The sequence below is a fragment of the Ambystoma mexicanum genome, chromosome 4q (genome assembly GCF_040938575.1).
Source record: "Ambystoma mexicanum isolate Mex_15411 chromosome 4q, UKY_AmexF1_1, whole genome shotgun sequence".
NCBI lineage: Eukaryota > Metazoa > Chordata > Amphibia > Caudata > Ambystomatidae > Ambystoma > Ambystoma mexicanum.
In genome coordinates this window covers 476,695,326-476,713,951 of record NC_090928.1, presented here as the reverse complement: position 1 = coordinate 476,713,951, position 18,626 = coordinate 476,695,326, and the positions used below count along the sequence as shown (strand labels likewise).

At 46.3% G+C, this 18,626-nt stretch overlaps 1 protein-coding gene and 1 long non-coding RNA gene across 7 annotated transcripts in view; one reads left to right on the top strand and one right to left on the bottom strand.

Annotated features, from left to right (window-relative positions):
* The window catches only part of LOC138467794 (uncharacterized), a 328,988-nt gene extending 316,816 nt beyond the window's left edge, over positions 1 to 12,172 (bottom strand). Inside the window, exons 1-2 of the long non-coding RNA XR_011268143.1 lie at positions 12,063 to 12,172; positions 11,900 to 11,967 (exon numbers count right to left, since the gene is read on the bottom strand). This is a non-coding gene — a long non-coding RNA (uncharacterized lncRNA). The remainder of the gene's footprint in view (positions 1 to 11,899; positions 11,968 to 12,062) is intronic.
* VRK2 (VRK serine/threonine kinase 2) overlaps positions 1 to 18,626 on the top strand; it is a 711,103-nt gene that overhangs the window by 323,186 nt on the left and 369,291 nt on the right. The window lies entirely within an intron of this gene.

Sequence of the window (18,626 nt, the reverse complement as noted above, 5' to 3'; positions counted from 1 at the left end):
TCATGGTGGTATCTCTTTGAGTTTTTGAACTTTACAAATCCTGGCTGGTTATGTTTAATCACGTGGGTAAGCACAGAACCCTAGGCAGGCCTGTCTTTTATTTTAGCGCTGAGACACAGCCTGGAGTGAATGTCTGCATGAAATGGCTGAGCATCCCGACTTTGATAGTAAACTGTACTATAATGAAGTGAATCTACAGATTTAGTGACCCACATGTAAATCTTGGTGTGTTCCTCATATGCATAATATCCAAGAATGTGTGTTTGATGAGCACGCCATAAGTGTATGCATATAAGTATACTATCTATCTAAAGAATGTTTTCCCTCGTAGTCATCATCTTATGATAATATATCTCCCCATCTTCGCTGGTTCAGGAAAAAAATGTTCTCGACAGAGGGCGCTGTATCCGGTGTCGTCGCGTCGATGTCCCTCGAGGGTCTCCGTCGATCGCCAATGTCATCATCACCATAAATAGCGCATGCACCGCCCGTTGGCTTCAGTTCAGTTTTTCCGAGCTTACGCTTCAGGCAATTACAGTGCGCTTCAGTTTTTCGTAAGAAAAATGTCTTCATCATCTATTCCGTCGACACCAAAGTTGGGTTTTAAAAAATGCCACGACTGCGGATCAAAAATGTCCATCACGGATCCTCATCGCGTCTGCCTGTGGTGTCTGGGCTCCTGGCACCGTACCGACGACTGTGGATCCGGTCAGGCCATGACCGAGAAAGCTCTCAGGGAGTGTAAATGTAAACTGGTGGTGGGGCCGTTAGCTTCGAAGTCTTCTTCGAACTGGGAGAAAAAGTCTGGCGAGTCTAGAGACTTTTCTGAGCATAAAATATCGAAGAGGTCCCGATCGAGGAGTCGATCGTGGCAATCTTCATATTCATCCTAAAAGAATGCGAAGAAGAGACGTCATAGGTCTCCTTCATCTTCAAGTGATTCCTCTACAGAAGTAACCGGAGGCCCGAGGAAGTCCGATTCCCAGACAAAGTGGGACGCATTTCGGTTGGAGATGATGCGTATTTTCGAGAATGCGGCCTCGACCCCGTCGAAAGAAACGCACAAGAGCCATGCCCCGGTCTCTCCGAAGGACAACAAAGGGAAGTGTAAGGTTACAACTTCGAAGCTGTGCACAAAGCCGGCATTACGTCAAAGTTCTCAACCCGATGAGAGTGTTGACGATTTGGGAACTGAGTCCTTCTTCTTTGGTTCCAGAAAAAGAAACGGCGTTGAAGACCTTGACCACTTTGTTGACTCTGTCGGAGTCAGACGTATCTACGGCAAAGTCGAAGGCAACGCCAAGTAAACCGGGCGCCATTTTCTAAGCCATCTTCGACACTGTTGACGACTATTCCGACTTTGTCAAAGCCTCTTGGCATACAGGATAAGGTTTACAGACCTACCCCTAAAAAAGACTTCTTTAAGTCTATGGGCCTCATTACGAGTCTGGCAGTAGCCGTGCCGGTAAAACCGGCATGCTGCTGGCAGACTCATGAATTTCTCCGGCACCCGGCTTGCCGGTAACAGCAGGGTATTCTAACCCCACCGGTCCGGGAAGTCAGGCGCCAGAAAAATTGTATTCCCCATTCCCATTGAGTCCCATAGTACTCAATGGGAATGGGGAACATGGAGGCACCGGAACCGCAAATAACGGTGCCGGTGCCTATGTGAAAATCTGCGAGCGGCTGCCGTTCCGGGGGGTTGCAGCCGCACGCAGCCTCGGAGTGTGCCGGTCTGGTAACAACAGTGCCGGCTTACCTGCACCATTGTTACCGGACCGGCATGCTTGTAATGAGGCTCAATGTCTTCGATTCATGAGGAGGAACAACCCTCTGAGGAGGATTCCCCTCCTTTTGGTTTGGAGTTTGGCAGCCCCAATGTGCCAAAAGAGGTAATTTCTGATGACTCAAAAATTAGAGACTTGGTTGACAATCTCCAGTCGGCTAGTGGTTTGGATACCTCGCCTGAACTGGAATTTGGCAGGTTTGACCCCTCTGAGCATGCAGATTCACCTTTTAGCTCATGAGTAAAGTCACTGAGTTTATGGGGTAGAGCAGGCCTTCCGCTGCATATGAACAAGATGACATGACCAACTAAGGGTATTTGGGGTTGAATGACTGAGGTAAAAATGTACGAGAGAGAAATTACCCCTGAACATCTCACACTTGGCCAAACCCACACCCCCAACACACCCCCACGCCCCTACTTACCTTTTATTCTGACCCGCTGTGTCCCTGCAACGCCTAATCCCTTTGACTTTCGTGATCAGGAAGGGGCGCTGCAAGGTCCTTTCCTTTCTTTTTTTTCAGGTTTCAGGACTGAGGGACAGCTGCAGGGGATACCCCTTTTTTTTACCCAGGACTGCCTTTTTTTTTTTGGGATGGCTGCAGGAGACACTCCTGCAACCCCTCTCGAAATATAGTGAGCGAGGGTGCGGGGAACACCCTCGCAGCTCCCAGCACTAAATGCGTGATCTGGTCGAACTTTTCGGGAGTTCAGAATTTTTCGAACAGCCGAAAATATGCCAAATCACGCATTCAGATTTTTTTTGGGAACATTTTGGCCTAAACAGACCAGGGTCCTCAGAAGGACCCACTTTTGCCTTTTCATATGGCCCTGCAGAGAAATGTCACTGCTAATTGGGAGACCCCAGAAGCTGGACCTGCGGTTAACAAAAACTTTGCAAGGAAGTACAGGCCTTCCAGCACTGACCCAGAATACCTGACCAAGCATCCCACTCCTGAAAATGTGGTAGTTCAGACAGTTACGTCAACCAGGCAATCGGCTTATACCTCTATCCCCCGTGATAGAGATGATAAGAGGATAGATGCATGGACACGTAAAGTTTTTATTGCCGGCAGTATGGCCTTAAAATCCACCAATGTGACTTGCACTCTAACTAGATTCACTTTTACTCTGTGGGACTGTGTTGCGATGGCAGCTGATCACATCCCAGAAGGCGAAGAAAGAGACTGCTTCCTAGCGATTATTAAAGATGGTAGGGAGGCAATGGGAGAATGTCTCCAGTCAGGTTTGGATACTGCTGACATCATCAGCAGTTCCATGGCTGCTAGCCCAGTACTAGGCAGATTTGCGTGGTTGAGGAAGTCGGGGTTTGCACCGGATGTGCAGACTAGACTGCTCAACATGCCCTTTGATGGCTCGAGGTTGTTTGGCAGCAAGGCAGATGAGAGTTTGGAGAAGCTGCAGACTTCGAAGGCGGAGGCTAAATCCCTTAGCGCCACCATAAGACAACCTCAACAACCCTATTCAGGCTCATCTTCCTGGAGGGGTAGGTTCCTTTGTTTCTATTCCTCAATTGGAAGAGGAAGACGACAAGCCGGACAAAGGGGCCAAAGAAGATTCGCTCGAGGTGGACGAGGAAGGGGTGCTGAATCAGCCCCAGCAACTTTACCCTCAGCCGGTGCTGCAGCCGCCTCTAAGCCACTCTGAGGCCTTGACCCACAGGGAGGCAGAATTTCTCAGTATCTGAACGAATGTCAGGGCATTACTTCTGATGCATGGGCACTAGAAACAGTAGCTCAAGGTTACTGCCTTCCTTTTCAAAAAAGGCCTCAAGATCATCCACGGATACAACTCTGTCAAAATTCCAGATCCGCTCCTTGTGCAGGAAATTTTAACCCTGCTAGAGTAAGGTGCAATAGAACATGTACCTGAAGCGAAGAGGAACAAGGGTTGGTATTCCCCTTAATTTCTGATTTCCAAGAAGGACAGAGGATTGCGGCCCATCTTGGACTTAAGAAAATTGAACAAGTACCTCTGAAAGGACAAGTTCAAGATGGTTACCCTTTCTCAGATTCTTCAGGCTCTACAACTCCAAAGAGTGGTTGGTATCATTGGACCTTCAGGATGCTTAGTTTCATGTGCCAGTTTGCAGTAGGCAGTTCTCATTATCAGTTTCACATATTGCCATTTGGACTGACCCCCGCCCGAGGGTTTTCACCAAGTTAATGGCAGTGGTGGCAGTGAGTGTAGGGGAAAGGGGCCGGGTCCAGCGGCGCCATGAACATTTGCCTCTTCCCCTCAGAGGATTTATCATCAGCAAAGTTCAAAATCTGCACCCCTTTTAAACCTACAGAAAAGCACATCAATATTTCTAGTACAGTGCAACATTGCCAAGGAATTTCTAAGGGCTCCTGCTCTGACCCTCAAGTGGTCGTGTAGGGAAGTGTGTCACTTTGGAACCTAGCTACCACAGTTCAAATCCCTGCCCAACATAGTTTAAAGCACGAGCACACCACAGCATTCTGGTGAGTAATTGTTTGCCGGATCTGGGAAGATCCGTCCCAATGACAGCATTGAGTACAGATAGGGACAAATGGCATATCAGGAGGGACACAGCTTGTAGATGTTGTTTAGTTATTTGCCCACCCATTTACTTCTCATGGGCATGGTAATCCTTATGGAAATTCCCATCCAGTTCCTGCCCTCCCAACCGAAAATACCTCCTCATTGGAACTCTTCGAGCTAGCTTTAATCAAGCTTGCCATCAAATGTTTCCCTCAACGTGCCTACAAGTGTTTTCTCAAAGGAGTCTTCTGAGAGTTAATTACTTAATTGGAGTTGTAAACACGGTACTGGTGTAATAAAAATGTCTTGACCAGCTCTACCGTCAGCCACTTGATTTAAAAGCACCCTGTGTGTCTTTCACTGAAGTCCTTTTAAAAACAAACATTGGCAAAGCCAACAGTTTTGGCTTGTGCTGAAGTATTAGGCATATGCCAGGCGCTGCTATTAGATGCTCAAGTACTCAAACCATTTTGCACCTGCTACCATCAACGGCCAGTAAAGCAGTGCCTTTTCCATGCCTACATGAAAGCCCAAAGTGTTAGCGTTGCCAATGCTTGTTTTGCGTTACCCTTGAAACACAGGACAATGCATCGAGGTTAAAGCAAACCTACTACTTTGCTAAATTGGCCCACATTGAATTTAGGCCAATCTAGCCAGCAATAACACTTATGGTGCACAGTTAGCCTGGACATACTTTCTGTGGCATGGCACTTTTACTGTTCGTACATGGTAATAATGGCATATATTGCTGCAGCCTGCATGGACATACATATGAACAACCAGCATTAATATATTTTTATATTAACATATGTTGTGTGCAAAGGTGGCATGAAATGTATGGGAAAATGTTTCTGTGCATGGTTGGTGACTTTCAACTATTGGGTTTTTCCATGTGCTTCCACACAAAACCAATTACAAACTGTATGGATTTCTACCCAATTTTGCAAAGAAAGTACTGTAAAATGCATAATTTTAACCCAATGTTTCAAACGTGTTATTGGGAGTGAGAAACCCCCTCACGCAACCCTTGTTTGGTTTGGGCTCCCTCACTTTGCTCTGTTGATCCTGCATAATGTGTACATCCTCTATTTGTCACTGTGTATCATGTGTGTTTTAATGCACACACAAGGGCAGAGTGCTCCGTAGTGATATAATATGATAGGGTATTAATAACGCGCTTAATACTCAGAGGTTTCTAAGTGCGGACCCAGGGATCGAACCTGTGGTGCTCTGTCGTCTTGCTTCTAAGGCGAGCACGTTGCCCATGAGCTATCCTCTCGAGATGCTGACGTCACGCACCACATGCCGTCATGCCATCCTATATATATTTATGCATATGATAACAAAAATTAGTCTGGCATAAACATTTCTTCAGTAGAGACATCTAACTTTGCTGCAGTTGATTTGCAATTGTAGTAATAAACCACATTTGGTTTCCTCCACACAAACTCAAGGGACGATTTCTCGATTCTCCTGTTTGCGTAGGTGCCGCCGCTGGCCCAGTGCAAAAAGTCAAAAGGGGGCATCGCCATATGTTTTGCTCAGGCCTCACCACATCTTGTGACAGCCCTGTTAAGTTTGTGGGAACACCGGAGGCATACACAGAGACACAACACACACACTGATACATCAGCACATGCCAGTCAAACAAGAAACTGACCCTTGTAAACTATGACCTTAGAGGTGCAGGTAGTGTTGTAGGCACTGTCGTATGTGGTGAAATGTCTCCATCTAGCATCACAAACACAAATAAAAAAAAGTACACCTGAGTTTCATGCTGCCCATTGTGGAAGCGGAAACCCAGCCAGTTACCCTTTGTAAGCTAGAAAAACAGATAAAACGTTCCTTTGATCAAACGGGTCCAGGGGTCATTGCAAATGAAATCCAACATGGCAGCTGAAATTGCATAACATCCCTACCTAAACCAAGTGACCAGAGTTCAGAAACTGAGAATGTGAACAGTGGAAAACCATTCGAGCAACGACACCAGTGAGAACTGACCATGGTGAAATAATGAAAGCTGCAAGAAGGTGAAAAGACGCAATTGGGGAGGAGAGAGTGGAGACCTAGAGTCAAGATGGAGGCTGTTAAAGCATGGTGTAGTAAGGGCCTAGTGCTATTAGTAGAGGGTGTTCTGATTTCAGTGGGCTGATACCAGGTGGACTTGTGTACCAGAGAACCCTGGTTTCTGGGGTGGTTCTGAATCCTGAAGGCAGTGGGCTGGGAGAGAGGAGAGGGCAGGGAACCACTGGCGAGGAAACCGTCAAGAGCTCAGGTGATGGGGTTGCCTGAGGATGAAGAGGCGCTGGTGGTACTGCCAGGAATTATGGGATTGTCCTTTTGGGAGCTGACAAGACACAACTGGTCTCAGTAGTGAGGCTGTGTGTTGGCTTAGGAGCTGTCAATGTTTGGTAAGATGACAGATGCTGAAAGACTGTGAAAAAAGCAAAGACAGAAATTGAAGGTTTTGGGGGTTTCATACCGCTGAGAAGGAGACGCCCTGGATTTAGAAGTACAGAATTTTGACCTGAAGCTGCATTGTGGAAAGCATAGGGAAAGTTTCAGAGCATTAGTAAAATATTAAAAGAAAGAGTCATGGAAAAACCACAGTGGGTTTGCCTAAAAATCACTATGGCACATGACAATGTTATAGACATTTCATTCTTGTTGAGCTTATGAACAGCTTTAAAGAACCTATTAGATCTCACCTATTCAGCGCCCACCATAGCAAATAGATACATGGTCCTAACTGCATTGGGGGACAGTGATTGAGGGGGCCAAAAACACACAAGATCACCCAAATGATTACTTCATTTTCATTGGGAAGATAATAATTTGCTGGTTCTACTTTGAGAATGTTACCTTGGAATAAAGCAGGGATAGTTAGCAAGTTGGGGAAAAGAAGATGTTGAAATGTTCTTAAAGGAGTCATGAGCAATAAAACCTTTCCAAGAGGATATCAAAACTTTATTTGTAAGTTCTGCCAAATAAAAGCAGCCATAAATCTGCTATTTCCTTCTTTACTTCACACCAACTATAACCCCTGTATAACAATGTCTCCATAGAATCTATCAATATGTAAGCTATTAGTTTGAATGTTTCCAGTAGTAAATACATATGTATTGTCAAATATAATTTGCCCCAAATTTGTGGTTAGTTGTTGACATTAAATTAATTGCACCTTCCGCATCGGACAGAACCCCCCTCACTCAAAAAAGCCAATGTTTGACACTGATGACCTCTGCAATTACCCCCCATCATGCACCTTCCTTCCGTAGGCAAGCTCCTTGAAAGGGCTCTAGCCACCCAACTTGAAGCACACAGCGATTCCCATGGCTTCCTACCAACCTATCATTCAAGCTTCACACTGATACAGCAGAGCGGTTGACTCTGCATCCTAGACAGTGTGCAACCCTTCCTCCTGGTACTCCATGATCAGCCATCAACCCCTCCTCAACATACTTCACAAGGCTATGGGTATCATAGAGGACATCCTTTGTTGGTTCACCTCCTTCCAAATAAATGCTGTCCGTTTTTCCAGATGGATATCTCCAGAGCACCCCTCTACCCTTCAGCTGCAGAGCCCAATAAGATCCATCTGTTCACCCCATGATGTTCAAACTCTTTGTGTAGTCCATGAGCATCCTCCTTGCCAGTTACAGCATCTACCAGTATACAGACTACAAAACAACTTTACCTGGGAGATATCCTCAATGAAAGACTACCACCAACTTGAGGCCTGCTTCACCCAGATCCAGATCTGGATGTCCATTGCCTACCTCAAACTGAACCACAGACTGGATGTTCGACCGGAGCCTCTCGCGCCTCACCACACAATTCACACCCTCACCAAGTGTTTGGGATGCCACATAAAAAGCCACCTCTCCTTTAAAACACATATATCCAGGAAATCGCAGATAGCACAGTACAAACTGTCACTTATGTGGAAAAGCAAGCCCACCCTGCCAGACACCAGCTTTAGATCCAGCCTACTGTCCATTGTCTTCTCACGAGCCTACTCTTCACCACCACCCTATCACCTCCGAGAACCATTTGTTGCGCTTTGAAACACTTGTGTATGGGCGCACTATAAATAAAATATCATATTATGTAATTTTCCATCCTGTTACTAGTCTCCTCAAAGGTCTCTGCAAATATGACCATAAAGCACACATCTCCTTCAAAGCCAGAGACAACATATACACAGTTTTCACCATTCACACTCCCTCCCACCTGGCAGGCAAAAACACCGTCTCTGGTGGGGCCTAGCCAGACTAGAGCATCAGACATGAAAAAGAATGAATCACCCAAGAAGCATTCTCTGACTGCAGAACCTCATATCTAGCACTTGAGATTTGCTCCCACCCTCATGCATTCAAGATAGAAATCCAGACCCTCCTTTTTAAGGATCATCATTACACCCCTGTCCCCTGATCCTACCCAACCCAGCATCCCTCCTGATGACCATCCTTTAAAGGCCGCCTCACTTCTGCCCCCAGTCTCCCTCTCTGCACTTTTGGATGTTCAGCCCTAACTTTAAATGTTAACTATTTATTGATGCCCTAAATGTTATGCTGGTGATGAATGCTATGATATGTGGACTGTTATCCTTTCATCCATCTAATGTATGCCTTTTGCCTCCACCGACTTTGCCTGTACTGTTTCTTCCACTTTGTGCTCAATAAATACTCAAAATATAAAATACCGGATCCTAAAGCTCGATTAATTGCAGAATAATGTGTTGGAACCCCTATATTGTTCTAGCTAATCATAGGCAATGATTTTAATCTTACATCAGATAATGGGTTAACTGGTTCCATTTGAAGATTTAGCTTTGGGCACCTGGGCACCCCATATTTTAGATGGTAGAACAGATTGTGTAGGTGTTTTATTGTAGTAGGGGTATGATGACTAAATGGGAGGCATGTCCATGGTGGTGGCGGGTTAACTGACAAACTGCCTAGCACTTGACATCCCAATGTCAGAGACTACCTTCAGAGGCCACCCCTTCACAGGGTGATCCTATGTAGGATGAGGGGGCTGGCACCACAGCTGGTCTCCGGTGAGGGAAGAACTGACCCAGGACATGCTGTGACACAGAGTGCCTTTTTCTCCGAAATGGTACATGATTGCCCTGAATGCCACCAAGTACTGCAAGGATAGAGGCTTCTTGTAGGGGTGCTGGAACTGAAATAGACCGATGTTGGGGGGAATGTGTCAGACATTTTACAGCAAAAATTAGGCCTAAAATAAAGTACATGTAAGAGGTTCCTGGCAGAGCCAGAGAAGAAAGAGACATTCTTATATTCTGTCATTTATTGGAGGTTTCTGCACACTCTGCTTGCTGCCATGTTCACATAGAATGCAGCTACAAAGTAATAAGAAATCTGCATACGGCCAACATGTTGTATATATGGTGAAAGTAACTTTTGGACTGCCGTTATTTTCGAAGCCAGATTTCACATAAATACAGCCAGTAGATTATATATTTTCTTTCAGCCATTGAGTTACTATTTGAAAGGGCAAAGCTGATAATCAAATGAGAACTATGACTCATCTATTAGAGTGCATTTATTTTCCAAGGAACACAGCACACCACAGAATTAAAGTCACAAAGAACTGGATTCACTTATACGTTATCATAATTGCAAATGTTCTCTGCAAAGAAAACGTGGATCTCCAGTTTAAATGTAATGTGAACTCAATGACTGTCTGTGTTGTGTATTTTAGAGTATACAACACATTAATAAAAATGTAGCCCTATTGCAGCATTATGGAACTCATTACTGTTCAATGTTACTGACTAGAGTTGATTATGTTTTATTTTTACCAAAGTACATATATATATTGGACCATGTCGGGTATGGCACCTGAGATGTACCCTATTCGGTATTTTCACACATGTGGAGTCTCAGGAAATGCAATCAGACAGCAACTAATATAAACAGAGATTGTTTTTAATAGTTTTTGCCCTTATTTGAGTTCTTTTTGGGAAAAGGGTCCGCGTAACTGCCTGTACCCTATGTTCTATTGATGTTTCATGCACCTGGGGGCTGTGTATTGTAGAGGAGAAAGATGAGGCGAGGTGCGCACTCCAATTCCTGGCCAATATACCACCTGAAGAAGGAAAAATATATAACTGGGTTAAATCTTAAAAGTGTCCAATTCACTGGGTTAGATCCCAATTGTTGACTAATCAGTAACACCTGCTAATGAAACTCAGCCTTCCTGATGATTATTTGAGATAAGAAAGCGCTTGAAGGAGTACAACTACAGACAACAGAACTGCAGCTGAAGGGATCTAACCCTGGTAACACTGAGCAACGTGTTCGTTCATTTTGGGATTTAACCCAGATATATATATATTTTGAAACAGGTTTAATTGACCAGGACCTGGAGAGCGCGCCTCGCCTTCCTTCATTTTTTACCTATTGTAGAGGAGAGGTTGCCCTTATACTAGGGTTTTTGAGGTACAGAAAAAAGTGCAAAAAATATAGATTTAAAAGCGCGTTATATTAAATGCAGCATGTGTATACTGTGATGGCAAGTGGAAACATATCAAATTTATTTTGTCCTATGTCATCCAGTATGAGTGGTAAAGGGTGCTGGCGGTGCTGCCTGTACTAAATCAGGGGCACCACCAGCAAATGATGACCGAGCTGTCTCGGTTTTGTAGAAGCCCCTTTTGTACTAAACCAGAATCCATAGTTCTATTTGTTCTCTGCGAATAGTAGTATGTGGAGTATCTCAGAGGATTACAAAAGAAAGGAAATCCCTTTTTGGAGTTTTCAAAAAGGTAAATCCTCGGCCACTTTCCAGTGTATTAGGCAATTCCTTTTTCTCTGGCTGATGGAGGGCCTACCGGTTTCAGTGGCAAGGTAACATGAACCATTTTCTTCAGGGCCAAAGAAATGAGGAGCAGGTAAATCTTTTGAAGGCTGCTCCAATTGTAAATCAAAAGTAAGTTGCTTAAAATAGTTGAAGTTCCCCACCTGTAGAGGGAGGGGCAAGGGGGATTGGGGTAGGGCGGGGAGACACAGAAGAGTTCTGAGTAAGGCTTGTGTCTTGTGTGCAGTAATAATGACTGAAAGTCACATAGGGAGCAATGGCGACTTGCCAGCTCCATGGTTCTTCCCACTTCCACACAGTCTTGTGGGAACAAGAGGAGAGGCAACTTCGCCTACAATTTGGGTTTAGAGTTGGTCGCTGTTAGTAGGGCGTTTCAACAGAGGACCTGGGAGGATAGAGAAATAATTTGTGAACTAACTCTCTCCACTAGGCAAACTAGTAAGTTACATAGTTATTTAGGGACTATTTGAGAATGATCAGTGCTTATTCAAAGTTAGCATGTCTCAAGGGCATTGCTAACATAGCGTCCAAGAATGAAGAACAATCCTCAGTAAATTGTAAAACCATAATAAGTTAGTGCAGTCTTGTAACTGTGGATTTAAACTGCTTATTGAAGTGGTTCTAGCAGTTAAAGCAAAATCAAAGTCTGTTATTTATACAAGGCAGATCAGACCAGTACGACACACGGAAATTTGCAAATATGGCGAAAAATGGCAAAAAAGGCAGAATTTAGCTCACCGCGCCATGGAGGGTAAACTTGTCTTTCTTCTCATATAGGTACCAGTTCTATTTCATCACACGGTTATCTGATAGAGAATAATTTAAAATTGAAGTCTATATGGTAGTCAGAAGGTTATTAAGAAGATCATTCTTGATTACGTTTGTCTATCGGAACGCTTACCTTGCAGTCTGCTCTGCAGAGCGTGTCCAGCGTGTGGAGCAGGGAGCTGCAGCCTTGCGGTGATTAACGCAGAGGCTGCTGCCTAAGCTCTGAGTTATGTTAATCCTGTTGCCCGGCAACCGTGACATGGAGGAGTTCAAGTCCGGTGCCTGGGAACGCCATTTTGGAAGGGCAAAAAAGTCCCTCCTGTTAATCCGTGAGTCAGGGCTGGGGGGGCCAACCCTGTCAAGATGCCTACATGTGACAGAAGTTAAGACCGCATAAATGAACGCTGGCGCACTGAATGGACCAAAAGGGTGTTGTGTATGTTTTTTCGAACAAATGCATTCTGGTCATTGTGGTGCGACCAGGATGGAGCAGAAAGGAAAGCAAACGCGAAAGCTGGCAGGATGCGTGCAAAGTGGGGATAACTGAACAGATTAACTCATAAGTCCCCGGGGTAATCAGGGATGTATAGTTTGATTTAAAGCAAATACTTAATGACATGTATATGTTGGCAAAAACAAGAACTCATGGATTAGTCCTACAATCATGAGGAAACAGTCAAGGGATATTGTAAAGGGATCAAATGGATCAGAAACATCAACAACATCACCAGAAAACAAATAAATAACAAGAGACATGGGGCCTCATTCCGAGATTGGTGGTAGTCATGGCGCTATTTGCGCCATGACTGCCTCCATTAACGGGACCGGCACCGGTATGGTTCAATGGGTATTTACTGGTGTAGTCCGACCTTTGCGGGATTGGTAAGTCCCCATTGAAAAAGCCATTCCCCATTCCCATTTAGCCCCCATAGGGCTCAATGGGAATGGGGAAGGCGCTAATAACGGTACCGCAAGTTGCAGTACCGTTACTAGCTCTGAAGTCCCTTAACGGGTCCCGTCCATAACGTCTGGTCAGACCAGGCGTTAAAGGAGGGACCCGCTAAGGGAACTCATAGTAGGGCGGTAAGGGATTACCGGCACCGGTCTCCTTACCGGTGCCCGGTATCCCTTACTGCCCTACTTGTAATGAGGCCCAGGCTGTGTAAATATAGACATGCACATATTCCCTAAGGCCCAGTTTTATTCTGGGGGTTGTAGTGCACCTAGGATGGTGATTTGACGACATAGAACAAACATGAAGGGCTCAGTTTGGAAACATCATCAACAGCAGACATTTTCAAATTATTTAGATAGATCAGCTTCTGTGTAGAATGCATGCTGTAACAAGGGAAAAGATACTTGTAAAAAATACTTGTAAAAAGGCAGACAGACTTGTAGGAACTCAGAATCCAAACTGTCCAGTGAATCGGAGGACACAGGTCACACCTAATTACAAAAGAGTCTCAAGAAGAGTAAGTTGGTCCAGACAAAGTGGTCATCAAGGGTCATATCAGATAAATTAAGGGATCAAGAGAGAAACACAGGAACGTTGCATGATACATTCTTCATGGTATTTACAGGGTCGCTAGAGTCTGCCAACTTGTAGGCGCATTTAGGCCTTCCTTGTCTGTTCTTAATCTGAAAATCCATAGTTCTCTCCTGTAGAGCAAGTTGTGTACGTTGCCGCCTTGCTTTGGTGTCATGATTTTTTCAAGGATGGTCCAGGTAAAGTCAGTCGGACCATGGTGTTCCTTGATGAAATGTTCCACCATGGGTGCAGTCATTTATTTGGTGCGGATGCATGATCTGTGCTCTGCCAGTCCGGTTTTTATTGCTCTTGTAGTTATGCTGATGTATTTCTTCGCACACGGGCAGGTAATTAGGTATATAACGTTTTTGCTATTGCAATTCGTGAATGATTTTTGTATCCACGGATAGTTCCATCCAATATCTATTGTTGTTGTTCTTGTAGTATTTTTGCATGCACTGCAGTTCCCACAGGGGGTGTGACCCATGGGTGCTGTTTGGTCCCATAGTGTATTGGGTTCATGCTCGGGGAGTTCTCTGTAGGTATGTATAATGGAGTCGCGTGGGTTCTTTCTTCTTTTTATCGCGAAACGTGGTCTTTCTAAGTTCTGTTCACCTACATTTAAAAGGGGCCAGAATTTCAGCACTTCTTTTTTGATGGTATTAACCAGTGGTGAGAAGCTTAGAACTGCCGTGATGGTATCTTTTTGGTCTTGGCGTTTCGGATGTTGTTCCAAAGAGATGTCTCTTGGGATATTCTTGGCCCACTTATGGGCTTGTTTGATGGCGCGATTTGGATACCCTTGTTGTGTTCGTTTTCTAGCCAATAGTCCTGATTGGGTCTCATAATCAGTGAGACTGGAGCAGTTCCTCCGATATCTTAAAAACTGGCCGAATGTTTATATTATTTGCTGTCTGATTGAGACTTATTTTTACCAAAACAATCTAAAATGCAGAGTAAAACTGATACCTCATTTAAAAGTTAAATTTTTCGATTAATAGAATTCTGCGTGGAAAAGGTGCAAGCATTGCACGGCACGCGTATTCATGGATTTCCCAAGGCATCAGTAGCCGTGGCACAAGGAACACTAAGCTGCACCAGTAATGCCCCAACACGCCCCCATGCGCAGTAAAAAGCAAGTGAAATGCCTAACACGGCACAAGCCCACGCACCATCCCTGGACCAGCATTCAGCCCGCTAGCGAAATCGAGTGAAACCCCCATGCAATCCCCACCCGCACCCCCGAGAAATCACGTGAAAACACCTTGCAATTCCCTGCTGCACCCCAGCCAAATCACATGAAGACACAGCACATACCCCAGCCACACACCAGCCAAATCGTGTGAAAACTCAGAACGCACCCAGGTCACACCCAACCAAATTGCATGAAAACTCTGCGCTTTCCCTGGCTGCACCCCACGGTAATCTCTCCAAAACACACTGCGATACCCGCACCAATCCACTGGAAGCAGACCCCTCCTGACGGGACACCCACACCCCAGGCTCCATCACCCTAGCCTGCAGGTAGGACACTACACATGGGACACCCCAGCCCCCATCACCCGTGACGACACCCTACAGGCAGCCCCCACCACATGGGACACCTCAGCCCCCATCACCCATGACGCCACCCTGCAGGCAACCCCCACCACATGGGACACCTCAGCCTCCATCACCTGTGACACCACCCTGCAGGCAGCCCCCTCCCCATGGGACAGCCACACCCCAGCTCCCATCACCCTTGACGCCACCCTGCAGGCAGCCCCCTCCACATGGGACACCCCCACATGAGCCCCCATCACCCGTGACGCCACCATCCTGACAGTCCCCACCACATGGGACACCCCAGCCCCCATCACCCGTGATCCCACCCTGCAGGCAGCCCCCACCAGATAGGACACACCAGTCGCCAGCACCTGTGACGCCACCCTCCAGGCAGCACCCTCCACATGGGAAACCCCCACCCCAGCCCCAACACCCGTGACGTCACCCTGCAGGCCACCCCCTCCACATGGGACACCCCCACTCCAGCCCCCATCACCCGTGACGCCACCCTGCAGGCAGCCCCTTGCAGATGGGACACCCCAACCCCCATCACCCATGATGCCACCCTGCAGGCAGCCCCCTCCCCATGGGACACCCCCATCACCCGTGACGCCATCCTGCAGGCAGCCCCCTCTACATGGCACACCCCAGCACCCATCACCCGTGACTCCACCCTGCAGGCAGCCCCATCCACATGCGACGCCCCAACCGCCATCACCTGTGACGCCACCCTGCAGGCAGCCCCCACCACATGGGACACCCCAGCCCCCATCACCCGTGACGCCACCCTCCAGGCAGCCCCCTCCACATGGGACACCCCCACCCCAGCCCCCATCACCCTTGACGCCACCCTCCAGGCAGCCCCCTCCAGACCAGACATCACCTGCATGCTGGATGCTGACATAGTGACACACGTTCACTCCATGGATTGCGTGTCGAAGCACCTTGACTGCTGTGTAGTGACACCACCATGAACCACCTGGTCAAAATATATCCTGCAAACAGAAACAAATGTATACACCTGGGCCAGCTGCTCAAACACAATTGCTGTCTGCAACCATATCCCAACATAAACATCACACAAGTGAATGGTAAAGTGAGGCCCTGCAGCCTATGTGACAAAGTCATGTCAATAATCACCATGTATATATAGTCATACAGTGACAGAATTTTAAGCACCCTCAATGTGTGCCACATGAACAGGCACTGCCCAGGCGTGTCACGGCCTGAGCCTCAATGAGCCAACATCATCTGAACAGATAACCTAATAAACACATTACTGTTCCTCACCTGTGTGAAGGACATGCCGTTTTATCAAATGACATGTCATTCATAATGCACATATACACAAGTGTCCAAAGGCCCAAAGAGTCTGGGGACGGTGAAGATAGTGAAGACAGAGACAACAAACTTGTTAGGGCAGGTGACATTGAGATGGCGCCAGTCCATGGGAAGTGGGGAAGGCGAAAAGGGGGGTGGTGGTGCATTGCAGTACATGTGAAGGACATCATAACAAATGGAACAAATAAGAAAATAAAGAAACTGTGGTCAGCTGGTGTCAAGTCCAAGCCTAAGTGCAGTCAGCAGGTGTGAAATGCCGGTAGGCGTCTGTTGGCATACATAAAAACACTCCATGTTAAGGGGATGCCAGGGAGGCAGTGCAGGTGTGCAAGTGGTGGGTGAGGAGATCTTTGGCCAAGTTCAGAGGGTAGCCAGGTGACCATTGCAGATTCAGACAGGAGTTCATAAGGGCAGAGGAGTACCAAAAGCAAAAGCAAAGAGGAATGACTTAAGTTCTGATTGAGTACATGCCATGACTGCTGCATTGGTCTGCCAATGTGTAAGAACAAAGTAATGTCAATATTGCATGCCAATGCAAGATGCAGAACACCAGAGACAATGATAACTGCACAAAGACATGCTGGTGAATGGCAAAGCACAACTTGTGTGTTACCCAGCATCAAGCAAACCATGTGCAAATATCGTGAATATGTACCACTCCCATGGTCAACCCACCCACCCACCACCCTCACAAATACAGAGAGGGACAATACACAGTGATGCTGCACAAGTGAAAACAAATGGCACTTGAGCGTGCAAACCAAAACTCCCCCTTCACAATCATCCACTGGTCAACCGCATGTGTATATTCAGCACGCAAATGGATAGCAAACGTGACGCATGCATGCAAATAAGCACACACATGACCAACAATGGTCAGTACCAGAGACACTAAACAGAAAGCGGCACACTGCAAAAAAGAAATTGTGAGAAACAATGACTGTGAGTTATGAAAAAAAATTATGTTTTACAGCTGTATTCGGATCATACACACTGGAAATGAAATATCAAAAAATGCACATGAATGAATGAAAGCAATGAAAAAATGTCCATGTCCTTCAAATATATTTACAATAGCACCAAAAAGAAAAAGAAAAAAAACATTACCGCATGCTGAACAGAAAATAAGAAAGGCCAAGTAAAGTATGTAAAAAAAGAAACCCGGAGTAATGTCCAATGTTCAGTAAAAATGATAACATGAGAAAAAGCAAAACCACACATTAACAACTATGTACAAAAAATGGAGTAAAGTCCAAAAACTCCAAATAATAAATAAAACAAATGGAAACTTATGTGTAAATAACTATTTCTCCAGCATGGGGTCTGGCATGGATTCACATGCTCATGAATATTCCCCGTCGTCGGGCTGGGAATCCTCGGTAAAGAAAAAATCAGTATCAGTTTTGTTTCTGATCTGTCTTTCTTAGTAGTAACCAATCACTGGTCTCTGGGTCATACTGCCCCCAGCTAATGACTGCCCTCTCCCTAAGCCCCTCGCCTGGCAGCCATCCTCAGATTTTTACTGCACGTTCAAGTGTTGGGAGTCCTTGTGCTATAGCTCTCAAGCTTTTACTACATTTTGCGATTATTTTCAAAGAGTTTCATCTAATTTTTCAGTCAATCGAGCCTCAAGCTCCACTGTTTCTACTTCCGATCAACGGGGACCCGTTTTGGAATTTTCTACACCCCTCAAGGGTGATGTTTTCGTCGAGTATGCTTCTTGGAAGATTCCAGAAGACCTTGTGGCCTACCCCGTGGACATGGCCCAGGATAAGGGAAGCTCGACACCCGGATCCAAGCTGTTCAGGGACTGCCCTGGATGCGGATTACAGAATGTGTTCAAGGAGGACGAGCATTCTAGATGCCTCTACTGCCGTCACGAAGACAAAACGCACGTGGAGAAGGAATGTGCGTTTTGCAAGAACATGTCAGAGCGGACCATGAGGGATCGACGGATCCGCCTCACCAACTGGCTGGAAGGAAAGAGCCCAGCGGTAGAAGAAGAGGTCTGAGCGGTCTTCTAAGTCCTTTGAGGGCGCTCTGGCGACAGGGGCCCAACAGAAGGCTAAGCACCGCGAGTACGCGGGCACCGGGAGCGCCGAACGGTCAGGCTCCTCGGCTGCCAGGCAGGGTGCACTTTCACTGACGCCATCAACCACGAGCCAACGCTCTGGCTCGGGGAAGAGAATGTCAGAGATCTCGGGTAAGCTTCTGGAGAAGCCCCAGTCGATCCCGACTGAGACAGCCGAGGGGGAGCGAGGCGGTGTCCCTCCCTCCAAGGTG